Source organism: Pantherophis guttatus, chromosome 1 (genome assembly GCF_059756535.1).
Source record: "Pantherophis guttatus breed Tessera chromosome 1, ASM5975653v1, whole genome shotgun sequence".
Taxonomy (NCBI): domain Eukaryota; kingdom Metazoa; phylum Chordata; class Lepidosauria; order Squamata; family Colubridae; genus Pantherophis; species Pantherophis guttatus.
This window is the reverse complement of record NC_142063.1, coordinates 170,324,751-170,338,382: the sequence shown is the minus strand read 5'-3', so window position 1 is coordinate 170,338,382 and position 13,632 is coordinate 170,324,751. Positions and strand designations below refer to the sequence as shown.

The window sequence follows — 13,632 nt, the reverse complement described above, 5'->3', positions numbered from 1 at the left end:
GGATTCATCCAACCTGCTAAACAAAACAAGCCATGTTATTGTCAGCATTGTGGGCAAACTGTGCCTCTGAAAGCTCTTTGATAAGTCACAAGTCTCACCGTTCTTGATTAATCATCAAATTTGTAACATGGAATCAATGCAGTTTATCCTACTGGACAGTTAAAAGGATTACTGAGACATAAGAACATAAAAGCTCCTGCTGAGTCAGGCCACAGACCCTTCTAATCTACCATTCAGTGTCACAGAATAGTCATTTAGGAAGCTCCTGAAGCTGGGTTGTAGACCAGTAGACCTTTCTCAATATCACTTCCTAACAGCTACTAGAGGCATTACTGTCCAAGATTCAGGAGGGAAATAATCATCATTATTAAGAGTAATTGATTGCCAGATCCTTTATGAATTTGCCCAGCTCCCTTGTGAAACCATCCAAACTGATTGCCATTTCCACAATAGCAAACGCTACCCATTTTATTACGTACCATGTGAAGAAAGACATAAATACATAAATATGATCTGAAAGTTCTCTGCATCTAGTTGCAATTGATAACCCTGAGTTCTAAAACTGTGAGAGAGGAAGAAAATATAGTATATGAAGCACCTTGAACACTCTTGTGCTTTAGAAATGTTAATCATTCCTGTTTAATCACCACAACCACATAACATTTGCTTTCATTATCTGTTCAGTTAGTTTACATTGACAGACAGTTGCTACTAGGTGTGTCTGTGTCTAGGCCGAGGGCGATTGGCTTTTTCTCTAGTTTTTTCCATATTTACTCTTGCCTGGGCACTGCTCCATGGGTGCACCCTCCCTTGGCCAGCAGGCAAGTGGTTCTACAAGGGTGTGTCTCTTGAGTTGGCACTGCTTGGCAGACTGCCTCTCTGAGCTGGCTAGAGCCAGACATGGAGCTGTTTTCTACCAGTCAAACAGGTTGACTAACAATTGTCGGTAGAGTTTTTTTCCTTTTTGGCATCCGAATAGTATCTCTATGTCCTTTTTATTGGTGACTGAGTTCATCAATGCCATCGCACAAATGAATGAACCATTACATTCAAAAGTCATTACGAATATCCTCAAGCTGACACATTGTAATCTGAATCGGTATACAGTTTCTAGAACAGGCTAAATGCTGAATCAGAAGTTTAGTTCCAATTTTACCTCTCTCAGAAACTTACTAAATATTACCACTTGGCAAGACATCCAAGTCTCCAAATGTGCAATAATAAGATTATTGATATTGATAACAGTATTGATTTAATATACAGATCTATTTCTTCAGATTTTATACTATGTTGAGCCTTTCCATTTAACTTAAAAGTTTACAGTACAATCTTCTGCACTGATATTCTAGTGTTTATGTAACTTATCTGTTGTCACTTTGACCTGTGTGTTAAGCCTCCTAAAAATTCCAATTCTGTTTTTTTTTGTCCATTCTCTGATCCACACAAGTCTTCTCATTTTTAGCTTTGAAACTACCATATTTTCTTCTTCTTTCCATTCTAGTACAGTTCTTTTCCTTTTTTTTTTAAAAAAAAATTTGATTTATATGCCGCCCTTCTCCGGAGACTCAGGGCGGCTTACAATGCGTTAAGCAATAGCCTTCATCCTTTTGTATATTTATACAAAGTCAGCTTATTGCCCCCACAAACTGGGTCCTCATTTAACCTACCTTAGAAAGGATGGAAGGCTGAGTCAACCTTGAGCCTGGTAAGATTCGAACCTGCAGTAATTGCAGGCAGCTGTGTTAATAACAGGGTGCTTTAGACCACTGTACTACCAAGGCTCTTTTCCTTTTGCCCATCCAACCCATTCCCTTCAATTGCTTATTGCCTGAAAAACTTCATTCTTTCTTGTCAAGTCTCCCTTCTACTAGGAACCTCTTCCCAAAATGTCTCCATAGGCCTATCTCTCCTTCCTCTGCATAATTCATTTCTGGAAAATCTATTAAATACCGTAGCTAGTATCCTGTTTTAAGTAAGCCAAAGCAAATGTAATTAAAATAATAACATGTTCTTTTCTTATTTTCTCATAGTTCTTACCTGTTTTGACAGGGCAAGTTCCTTAGTTTAAAAGTCCTTAATGCATTTTTAGGAAAGATGCCTTCCACAGATACATGGTATGGTGTCATACAGCCTCTTAATAGGTGAAAATTACTACTGCTGTGGGAAAACACCAGCAAAACCTGTTTAATGTAACGAAGTGAACTTGCAAGACTGTGTATATTTAGATAACACATTCATTATGTTGTATGGCCTAAGAATAAATCCACATTTTCACACAAATTTCTCTGTGCAACTTGCCAACTACGGTACTACAGATGCTAGATTAGTATTTGTTTTAGAACTCTTGTAATATCTGTCAATGACTCCCACCCTCATTAACCAGGAAAACAAGCCTAAACAAAAATTGTGGGCAGACAATGGTACTGTAAACAACATAAAAAAAATAAAAATAGCCATTTGTTTTCTATGTGAACTGGCAGGCAGGAACCAGACACCATACTAAATGAATTTGCAGCAACTATAAACCACAGTGACTATGATCTCTAAACATAGACAATAACCCTCCTCCCAAATCAGTTCTTCCTTCAAATCAGTTTCTTCCCTCCAAGAACCTATGGATGTGCCAAAAAAATAATAATTTGGAGAATGTTTAGTTCATTCCCAGAAGAAATACTCCCAGAACTTTCTATGCCACTTGAGTGTAAAGTAACCAACAAAGCAAAATAGGAACGTTGTCAAAATATATAACCCAGTTTTCACAGCACAGGAAGTTCCAATCTGCAAATCAGGCTTCAACACTACTAATTTTTGTACACACAATCACAGATGCCAGATAAATTACAGTGTCTGAGATATCACAATGCTTTCCCCACTCCTGTGATCCTGAATTAGCAATATTTTAATGGACTGCAAGGGAACAATATACAACAGCAGTAACCATTCTTTTCTTTTACAGCATCTATCATGTAACTCAGCATCAGGCAAGCAGTGCAGATTTTTTAAAGTATGACGTTTTGTTTTATTTGTCATCCCTATTTTTGTTTCTGCTTATTTTGCTTTTATTGTAATAGTAATAACTTTTTTTAAAAAAATTGTCCATGAATATTTATTTAGTAGGGAATCTAGTTTTTAAAAATGTTATTAGTGCGCAATTCAGTTCACCATTTGGATTAGCCGATTAAAAACTGAGCATCGTCGTGATTTGCTCTTTCCTTTTAGCCACGGGTGCGCTCCCTCCCAAAGCCTGCAGCACCTAGCTCACCTCCAAATGTGCTACCAAGGTGCAATTTTAAATGTGCCTTAAAGCATTACACCCAGAATTACATCAGTTGCACTTATTAATGTAATCGGTGTTTTCATTGTCCTGATTCATACGCTTTTTTTTTTATCCTGTCCGGTTTTTGCACCCCATTCCAGATCGCCAAAGGTGGCCCTAGCCTCGAGATGCTGGTGGTTTGCGGCCACGAGTCCGAAAGACCTCTATACATGCCCAGAGGCGCTTTTCTCCTCCCTAGAGTTTGGCCCAGGGTTTAGAAACAGTCTTTGGTGGCGGGAGAGAGCCGGCGGTGGGGGCGACAGGGCTTCGTTTGAATGGAGCTAGGCGGGAGCTGGCTGCTCTCCCTCCTGCAGCGGCGTGTAAGAGGAGGAGGAGGAGGAGGAGGCGCGGTGAAGCAGGCGAGGCCTGCGCGCCGGAAGTGAGCGCCGACTGCGGGAGAGGAAAAATCCCGGCCGGCGGAGGGGCTCGCCGACGCTTGCGGTGGCTGCGGTCGCGCCGAGGGAGCGCGCGGCTGAGAGGCATCTCGCGCGGGGAGGAACCTTCGTCTGGCTCGGCTTCGAGAGAGCAGCGCAGCCACAGCGGGAAGGGAAGCGAAGGAAAGGGAGACAAGCAGCCTGCTCCGCCACTCAAGCCAGCGGCCGCCGGTAGCAACAAGGGCGTTAGGAGAGGAGGAGGAGGAGGAGGAGCGCCGCCACCGTCGCAGCCGTGAGCACTCTCTTTCCTTCACCCGGGAAAAAGGAGGGGAGGGCAAGACGAATCACCCCGTCTCCCCATTTTCGCCTTTGGAGGCTTCGCGAAGGAGCGCCTGCCGTCTCCAGGCGGTCGAGCCCCGGGTGGGGTGACGAAAGCCGAGCTAGGGTGGCTGCGCCGCTGCTTCGGACCGGAGAGGCTGCCTTAGGCGGGCAACTAAGGTGCCGGGTGAAAGGGGAGCCTGGGATCGGGCTCTTTTTTTTTCTTTTTTTCCCTGCCTCGGAGATTGGGGGGGGGGGGGAACACCCATTTTCTCCCGACTGGGTAGGGCTTACAAGCCCATTCATTGAACTGACTCCCGGGAGAAGAATGCAAATGGCCCACTCCATTTCTCCCTGAAATCTTTTTTAAGAAATACACAATTTCAAGAAACGCAGGAGCCAGGTCGAAGGCTGGTTGTCGTGCAGACTCTATATGAGGAGTGGGTTGAAGAGCGCTGGGGTAGTTACTGCGCATGTGCATATGGAAATAGAATCCCTTAACCACCCATAGAAGAGATACTATACTGGGGAGGGGGGGTGTTAATTATGCCTTCATGAGTAGGAAGGGATGAGCAGGAAGGGATAGGCTTGAGGGAAAGAAACATTATGTCCTTTTCTCGTTTATGAGTGCATTAAACCACTGCCTGTGGATCCATCTTCTCCCCTTTCACGCCTTCCTTCTGGGAGCAGTTAACGTTTAATGGGTTTGCCTAGTCTCTGTTTGGGCCCCCTCCTGTCTGAAATCTCTTCCAGTGGCATTCGTAGTGATAGCTGTCAAACAGGCAGAGAGAGATTCAAGCGGAATAATCAAAAAGCAAATGCCACTTGCAAAAGGGTTTGTCCAGCACTGAGGCAGAAAAAAAAAGATTGTTACAGTGCTGAGATACAGAGATGTTGCTGCTTCCAATGAGACTCCACCCTGTGGAGCTTGAATGAATATAGTTTTCATCCCCAGCTTCCAATAAATATATCTAAATTTGTATGGAATTATTCAGGAATCCAACACGGGTTAAGTGATAAAAGTTAATAAGAGTTGATTGCTATGTACCATGCCTTTTAGAATGCCTTCACATAGCTGTTTTTAAAAATAATGATAGGCTAGGTCACTGAAATATCTTGAGATTGTAGCTACCCTGTTTCCCCCAAAATAAGACATCCCCTGATAATAAGCCCAATCGGACTTTTGAGCGCATGAAAATAAGGCCAAGTGCTTATTTCAGGGTTCAAAAAAATAGGATCTTATTTTCGGGGAAACACGGTAGTTACCGGTACTTTCATTAAAGCTAAGATGTTATTGACTAGCGAAAATTGCTGGTAGTGATAGAGAAATAGATTATTGTCTCTTAATATTTGACCTTGACAGTGATGATTTTTGCAGTAATATAGTAATGTTGGCATGTGCAAAAAGGAATAAAATGAAGTTTTTAGGTAAATTTAATTTAGAACAGTTTCTTGAATGCAGTTAACCTAACTTCCATAAGCCTGTATACAGATCATCTGTAAAATAAATTGAAATTTTAAAAAAACTGCTTAGTTTCTTAACAGTTTCTCTTGGCCAGTGGAGCTGAAATTAATACACAAATGAATGCAGATAGACATGTCCCAGGATAATGTTGCAGGATCCAATCTGGGTCGGTTAGTGGGTTGGACCCAGATTGGATCCTGCAAAATTTAATACAGATTTATTACAGGACAATAATTATAATAGAATTGGAAAGTAGCAGAGAAAAAGCCTCAAAATAAAACTATTAGTTGCATCAGTAGTGTACGCAATTAAAAGGGAAAATTAAACATTTTTAGCTGGGGCTGAAAAATAGTGCTATTGCCTTTTCTCAGTTTGATATTGCATAGCCAAGAGTTATGAATGCAGAGGCTTTAATGCTTATGTCAGGTAGAAAAATATGGGAAGAGGTAGTACTTGAAACATTGCTATGAAGGCTAGCACTAACATTTTGATTTTGGATGTGAGATAACCATATTTTTCCAAAAGGAAGATCCTGTATTTATTTACTCTTCTACAAAAAGCAATATAATCTGCCTTCATTGTCACAATGTCAACAAATCTAAAATGATGCTTCTATTTTAAAATGATCATAAAATAATATTCAGGAGTATGTATGAACCAGGTTTCCTTTCAGTAAATACTAGACAACCTATGACCTGTTGGGTCATCCTGTGATGTGGCATAATTGGGCTGGCTATTTTTTTAACCTGAATGCTGGATGTTCATCATCTCGAGAGTATGTCATGTGACCATGGGACACTGCTATGGCCAGAAATGTGGGAATAAACTGGTCTGATCATGGTGGAAATTTCAATTCAATAGGAGTAATGGGCCCTGGGATCTTTTATGCATTCTTTAAATAAGGGAATTTGAAGTACATTATATCAAAACTTGTTGCAATATAATATACCAGGAGCAGGGAGCAACTTCTGACTTCCTGTTGGTTTCCCCATTGACTTTGCTTATGGGAAACTGTCAGGGAGCATTGAAAATCATAGTCATGTGATCGTAGCTGATCCGGGTGGTACTGCAGTAGCTAGAGGTTTGCCAATACAACTGATCTGAAAATCCGTGAAATTTCAATTCATTGGGAATAAAGGGTCCCAAAGTTTGTATGCATTCTTTAAATTAGCACATTTGAGGTATCTTGATTCAAAAATTGCTGCCCTATGATGCACCATTCCTGTTAATTGAAGGTTACAAACAGACAAATAGAGTTTAGTGGTATACAGATAGTTATTAAAACTCAGTTGCAGACACGGGGTAACATTTTCAGGCCATCTTCAAGGGCAACCCTACACATAATGTGTTGTGGCCATTTAAATGAGAAATTAGAGATCACAATCACGGATAACAAACTGTTTCCCTCTAGGAAAGATTGCAGCTGGTAACCAGTCTAAGTTGTTAAAGGCAGTCTATGTTACAGAAAATACTTCCACAACAGGCTGAACATCTATCTATATAGATTGATGAACCGCCCACTACCAATATTACAATTTGTCTGGATTAAAGTTTAGTTTATCAATCTTCAGGTCCATGTAGTATCATGATGATCAGGTACTTCCACTGCCTCGTCAGGAATTTCTAAAAAAAACAAACTGCTAGCACTGTATTTTAGATTATTGAACAACTGCACTTTCAGTAGCTGTTTAATATGTGATAGAGATTTGCAGAGCCCCAAAGAATAAACACCATAAGCTTGACCAGAAGTCCCCAAGTATGAGACAAGCCTCACAAAGCAATATTTTCATTGGACAAGTTTCCTTGAAAGGGTATCATGGCTGATAATATTGAAAGCTGTTGGAATACCAAGGGAATTTAAGAGGATTGCATTCACCAATCCCATTTGATGATGAACGCAGATGTGTTTTCAAAACTGTGCCTAAACATTAGTTGAAATATATTGGGGAAATCTATTTAATTTTAGAATGTTTTGGTATTTTAAATGGTATTTGTTAAAAAGTAGAGAAATACAAAAGAATTTTTTTTACATTAAATAGTGAATTAACAATAAAGAAACAAAACTTTTAAATATGTTACAGTAAGTGAGCTAAACACAATAATAAAATAATTAATAGAAGGAACAATCCATTTGATAAATATAAATACCCTATGTCACCCTCCCTATTTTGGCTAAGATCAACTGTAGTGGGAATATCTGGATGTAATCATTTATGAATCTTGCCAAATCCATGATAAAATTAACTTTAGACTTGAATATCCATAATCACAGTCATATATAGTTTGGTTGTACTGAATATCTTAAGCCAATATTAAAACTATACTTATGCCAACCTGAAAGTTTTAGAAATGTATAAAACCTCAAAATCTCTTAATCATTCAAAGATGTTACAGAAAGCAGATTAGAGGAAAGGCTACTTAGTACTGGACACATGATAAAATTAAGACTTCAAAAGGTTTATGTTTTTTGTCTAGCTTGATAAATAATTTATATGATTGTTTATAGTCTGCACAGTTATCGTTCCTTTTCCTCTTAATGCTCAAATTTAAAACTTGTAATCATACAGTGGAAAATGGATAGTGGGATTCAATTCATTATTGTGTGGAGGGATATACTGTATAGTATCATAGATTCATAGGTTGGGAAGGGGCCCTGGAGGTCTTCTAGTCCAACCTCCTTGCGCAAATCAGGAGACCTTATTCCATCACAGACAAATGGCTATCCAATCTTTTCTTAAAGACCTCCAATGATGGAGCACTCAGAACTATGTATATGTGACAAATGCTATATTAACTGTTGTTTCAATTTTACTTGCTGAAAAAAGTCTATATAAATGAAGGATGAAGAGAAGGATAAGAATGTGGAAAATGCTGAATCAGAATCTAGTGTCTCAAATGTGTTTTTTCCCCTCTCTCCAGGAACAGCCAACAATGTTGGCTGTTAATGTGCATATTTTGGCTTTGCATTCAGTATAGCGCACTAATGGTTTTGCTTGCTTCGCTTATCTTGCCAAATTGGTTCCAAACAGATATTCCAAGAAAAGAACAGTAGGGAATGGTTCCATTTTTTACGCATGTAAATAGGGCTGTATTGCTGAGCAGGACTACATTCCAATGTATACTTTATTTGGTAATAAGATGTAAATTTCACTGAATACACATGCATAGGATCAGACTACAAATATATTTATTTCTTGTGATATTTTAAAATATTTAGGAAAGCATACAAATATTAATTAATTTTATATTTTGATAATTGATAATACATATCTTTCTGTTCTATTAATATGTACCTAAAGAAACTTGGTATAGCGTTTATACCTTCAGCTAACATAATATTTATGCTAAAGTTGGCTATATCTAGTGTGCAGGATAGTGATCTATATGTGATGCAAACAAGTGGAGTGAGTGGCAAGGGATCAGAATGTAGCCTGAGTCAAATTTTAAATGGATTTTAAATTGGAATGTTTTAATTACGGCCAAAATTATTTAATTATTTTAAACAGTTTTTAGATTTTGTATGTTTTGTATGTATGTCTTGTTTTTACTTTGGCTGTTCACCGCCCTGAGTCCTACATTGGAGAAGGGCGGTATAGAAATTTAAACAAATAAATAAATGTTAGTCGAAATGGGCTGAATGGTGAGGGGTCAGAACGTTAGTCAGCGAGACAACCCGAGACCATTGGATCATTGCTTAGACATTTTTCCCTAGCTAAACAGAAAAGCAGAATAACCAAAGGTGGGCAAGAAAGCAGTGGGAGCTGGACTCACTTCTCTTGCCAGATTTACCATTCCCTTTCCTTGTAGGAAGCCAACAGGGAGTGTTAGAAATACAATCATGTGACTGCAGCAAGGTAGTGATGTGGCAGCACTGGAGTGGCCACAACTTTGCCAATTTCAATCCCACAGAAGTCATGGATTCCTGAATTCGGGAAACATTCTTTAATTTAGCCCATTTGAGGTATTCCAACTCAAAAAAATGTTGCTCTATGACGTACCATTTCATCAATTGAAGGTTACAGTCAAACACAAGAATTCTAGTAGAATATAAATAGGGTGAATGGTGAGAGATCACAATGTTAGTCACATTTGGTTTCAAGGGATTCTACAAAGCAAGAGCTGAAGCTTGGAGGAAAGGGAGCAGAGATAAATAAAATTGCCTTATTTTCAGATGCTGGCTATTTGCTGTAGTTTGCAGTGTTTTCTAAGCTTCTGTCATTAGAAGTAGAGTTGTGACCAGATGGATTTGCATCCAGGAGATCTTCTGATAGATCCAGAATTTGAGTCTTGAATCATGATACAAATAATCTAGAATAAATTAGTTTTTCTTTAAAGAAAGCAAATCCCTTCCCAGTCCACCTGCATTTTTTGGAAGACTTGAACAACTTGTCAAATATCAGTCCAGAAATATGACTTTATTATTGATTTTTTAAAAGATCTTGAAATCAGACACTTGCCTTCTTTTGTTCTCCATTCTCTCTCTCTCTCTCTTTTTGTATGGGAAAAGATTCTAACTGATGTTCCCATGCTCTCATCATTACTTTCTTACATTCCCACCACCCTTGAAAGACACAGCATTCTTCACCCTTAGGGGCTTCCTGTACATTGGATTTCTCAGGGACAGAATCTGAGCCTGAGATGTCACTTCCAGTACATATTATACATTGCATCCAAACATTATTCTTACTAAATCAAAACATTAAGTCAATATGCATTTTCATTAGTAACATGTCATAAACTTTATAACGCAAGGACATTGGTTGATTAATTTCTTTGTCCTGTGTAGGTTTCAGGAGAAATTGCATTTGTTCTGTCAGTTATTTTGAATCATGAATCTGAATAGTTCTTCACCATTGGATTATTAAGGATGGTTTGCTTATTTTTACTTGCTATGACAACTTCAGAGTATTCTCCCATATACTTTCCCTGGCATAAAATAAGTTTTTCACATCTGTGGAAACCCATAAATATTGTAGCAACTCTGTATATTCCTTCTGTTATATCTTTCAGTATGACTATGGAGATTTCTGTTTTATTTTGTTGGTGTCAATTTTTCTTCCAGAAAACCTTATTAAATTCCTGTTGTCTCTTGAAGTATATAGTAGGGACCAATGGATTGTTCTGTATTGTCATCTCTGTAGTCAGGGAGAGCAATCTAACCTCAGTAAGGGAAAATCATGGCCATAAATCCCCTGTGAATCTGAGGCTCCTTTGTCTCAAAAAGGGCAAAAGCGAAAGAACAGAGGTTGTAGTTGTACACAGAAAGGCCAAAGGGCAAAGACCATATATGTTCTTCAACCAGTGCTATCCCACCTCTGGCTGTATACCCAGCAAGGGAAGAACTTACTACTATCCTTCAGAAATGATGGATAAATCATTACGTTCTGATGGACTCATAGTGGCTTTAAATGCCTTCAGTTTTACTGTAGCACAACACTCCAAAGTGAATGGTAGAATGCTCTGTAATTTGAAAAATCTCATTATTTTTTGTTTCCTATTAAATTATATCCTCACTAAGGACTTTCTGCTTATGTGGCAAAAAGTTTGTTTGGACCTATTTTGCTATACAGTTTTAAAAATTAATTTGGTTTTATGATTTTTCTCTCTTTTTTTCCTCTCTTCAATTTTTTTTTTGTACCACATTAGTATTCTGTGGAACTTTCCAAGAGTCAGTTTCCATGGAATATAGAAAGCAGCTGTGCAAAGCAAAATATATAAAAGTTGTGTAACACTTTGAAAAGAAGTACTATTCTGTGTATTTTATGGCTATGGTACAAATCCACACTGTATTATCTCCTGCTTATACCAGTTTTGATTCTTTCATTATCATAGTGGCCCAGAATATACTTATCACCCAGTTCCCTGTTACTAACAAAATAGATTATGGCTGGTAACAGTTGGTCCAAAATGTCAGGAGGGCATCAGGGTCTCGTCTGCAATTTTCAACATGTAGATGTTGTAGAAATATTTGTATATTAAAAGAAAACATGAACAAATTATTTAAACAGCATCATTGTATATCCTTCTTTAACACATATAATCTTTATTGCTTTTCTTTTTCAGTGCTACCCCTCAACTCTTTCTTTTACAGTGTCTGTCCAAACTTAATGTTGAGGCCACTTATCTGCAGGATTATTTACCTTTTTGCATTATGTTAGCTCCCTAATTTCTTTGAAATACAGCTTGGATTGAATATATAGGAAGGAGGTTTTTCCTTTAATATTAAAATGCTTTTAAAATGTTCATATTTATTTCAGGTAGCATTATTCACTTAATAAGATGCAAAACAGAAATATTACTGTCTCTGTAATTCATTTCTTCTTTATATTATACCTATATTTACAGAGAAGTAAGTCAGATAAATTCTCCTTCTAAGATAAGCCATTATTGGTATTCTAGAAATATAGATGCTTGTGCTGACATAGCTATGGTTCTACTGTATATATGGGTAAATAAAATCCTCTTAAGATGCCTTCCAAAATAAGTTCTTTTGAAATAATTACAATATTACTTAAAGCATTAAAATTGGATTCTGAAGGTGGCCAGTTCTTTGGCGAAGATTTCAGCATATTTAAAAGAGATCTATGTATGGGAGTGGAGAAACGGATGGATTATTTATTTATTATTGAATTATGCAGAATAAATATTAAATCAGGATGTACCAGATAACTTTTAGCTGAACGTTGTGTAGTAATGTATAGTATATATGGGGTAGAATAATTGTATGTTAGGAAGAAATGTATAGTACACAGGGGGTAGAGTAGATGGGCGGTAAAGTATTATATAATGTGATTTGGATTTGGATTTCACCCTGGGGAAGTCATGGGGGTAGGGGAGGGTAAGGGAGGGTTAGGGAGGGAAAGGGGGGGGAGGAGTGAAAAATCTGTATTTGTAAAACTTTTTCAATAAAAAAAAAATTCGTATAATCATTTTCTAATCTGTACAACAATAAAGTGGAATTTATAAGTACTTTGGGAATATCAATGCCCATTATTTCAGTTTACCGCAGGCACTTAAAACCATACTGGGTATAAATGTTGTAGGCATGTGGGAATGTCCTTGAGAGACAGGTTGGACCTGAGGCAGTTTAGCTCGCAAAAGGAATGTGGATAACATGGCAAATGTCTCAGAGGAGACCTTCTCTAGCTACTTGTCCTGAAAAATCAAAGGGAGAAAAGCTACTTTCAGAGTTGCAGTAGTCTGCTAATGTAACCTTATAATAAAGTAGAATTAGTCCATCTGTTTGCTTCCTGTCTGGACTACCTAAATAGGTTGACAGATGTATAGAAATACTTGAGAGAAAAGGAATACCTTTACATGATGCTGAAAACTGATACAGCAATAACCAGACTTGCCTCTATGAGAGAGAGAGTATTCTATAAGTATTTTTTTGTAACTCAAAAGACCATCTCCATTATAGCTCCCTTACTCTTACTTGGCAAGGGCATCCAGAGATGGTTTTCAGTTAGGTCAGACTGGATATCTGATGGAGATAGTCACAGGAAGAGCACATCTATCAGTCTTGAGTTACTAATCTTATGCATCTGTTTGATCTAGCCAAAGTTTACAAACAATTGTCAAAGGTTTTCCATGTATAGTACATTGCATTAGTCTAGCAAAGCGGTTATCAGGAGTGAAAAGGCACTCCTAGTCCTGAGAGCATCTTCAGTGTGAATCATGTGAATCTCATTAACCTGGATAGATTTATTTATCAGTACTGTCTTTGCTTTTGCTCAAGTCTTTGCTTAATGCAACATGTTGCTACAACATCCTTAATACATGGTCTTTCAGTCTTTATTAAATGCCTCCAGCACTTCCCAGCAGTGTGTTCTACTAAAGAAGCAGGATAAGTAATCTTTGATTATTGATGGTAATTGGGATCAGAATTTGTGTTTAAGCAATGCAGTCATATATTACAATTTCACATGACTTCATCAATTAGCAATGGAAATCCAAACGGTTCCCATTGCAGGGTGGATTTGATTTAAATTGAGTTGATTTAAATCACAATTTAAATCATGATTTAAATCACTAGTAAAAAGGCTTGATTTAAATCAACTCGATTTAAATCATAATTTTTAAAGAGCAACTGTCATCTCTGCTACTCCTTTGACCCACTGTTGACTCACCGATAGTCCCAGTGTTGCAGAATATACAGC

General features: G+C 38.0%; 1 protein-coding gene across 3 annotated transcripts in view; it reads left to right on the top strand.

The window, feature by feature from the left end:
- Positions 1-3,651: 3,651 nt before the first annotated feature.
- Positions 3,652-13,632, top strand: part of RAPH1 (Ras association (RalGDS/AF-6) and pleckstrin homology domains 1) — an 84,529-nt gene continuing 74,548 nt past the window's right edge. For 2 of the 3 annotated variants that reach the window (XM_060688115.2, XM_034431135.3), the window contains exon 1: positions 3,652-3,982. The gene's annotated coding sequence lies outside the window, so the exon portion shown is untranslated. Of the gene's footprint in view, positions 4,189-13,632 lie in introns of all 3 variants that reach the window. The other variant, XM_034431127.3, reaches the window with a different exon arrangement.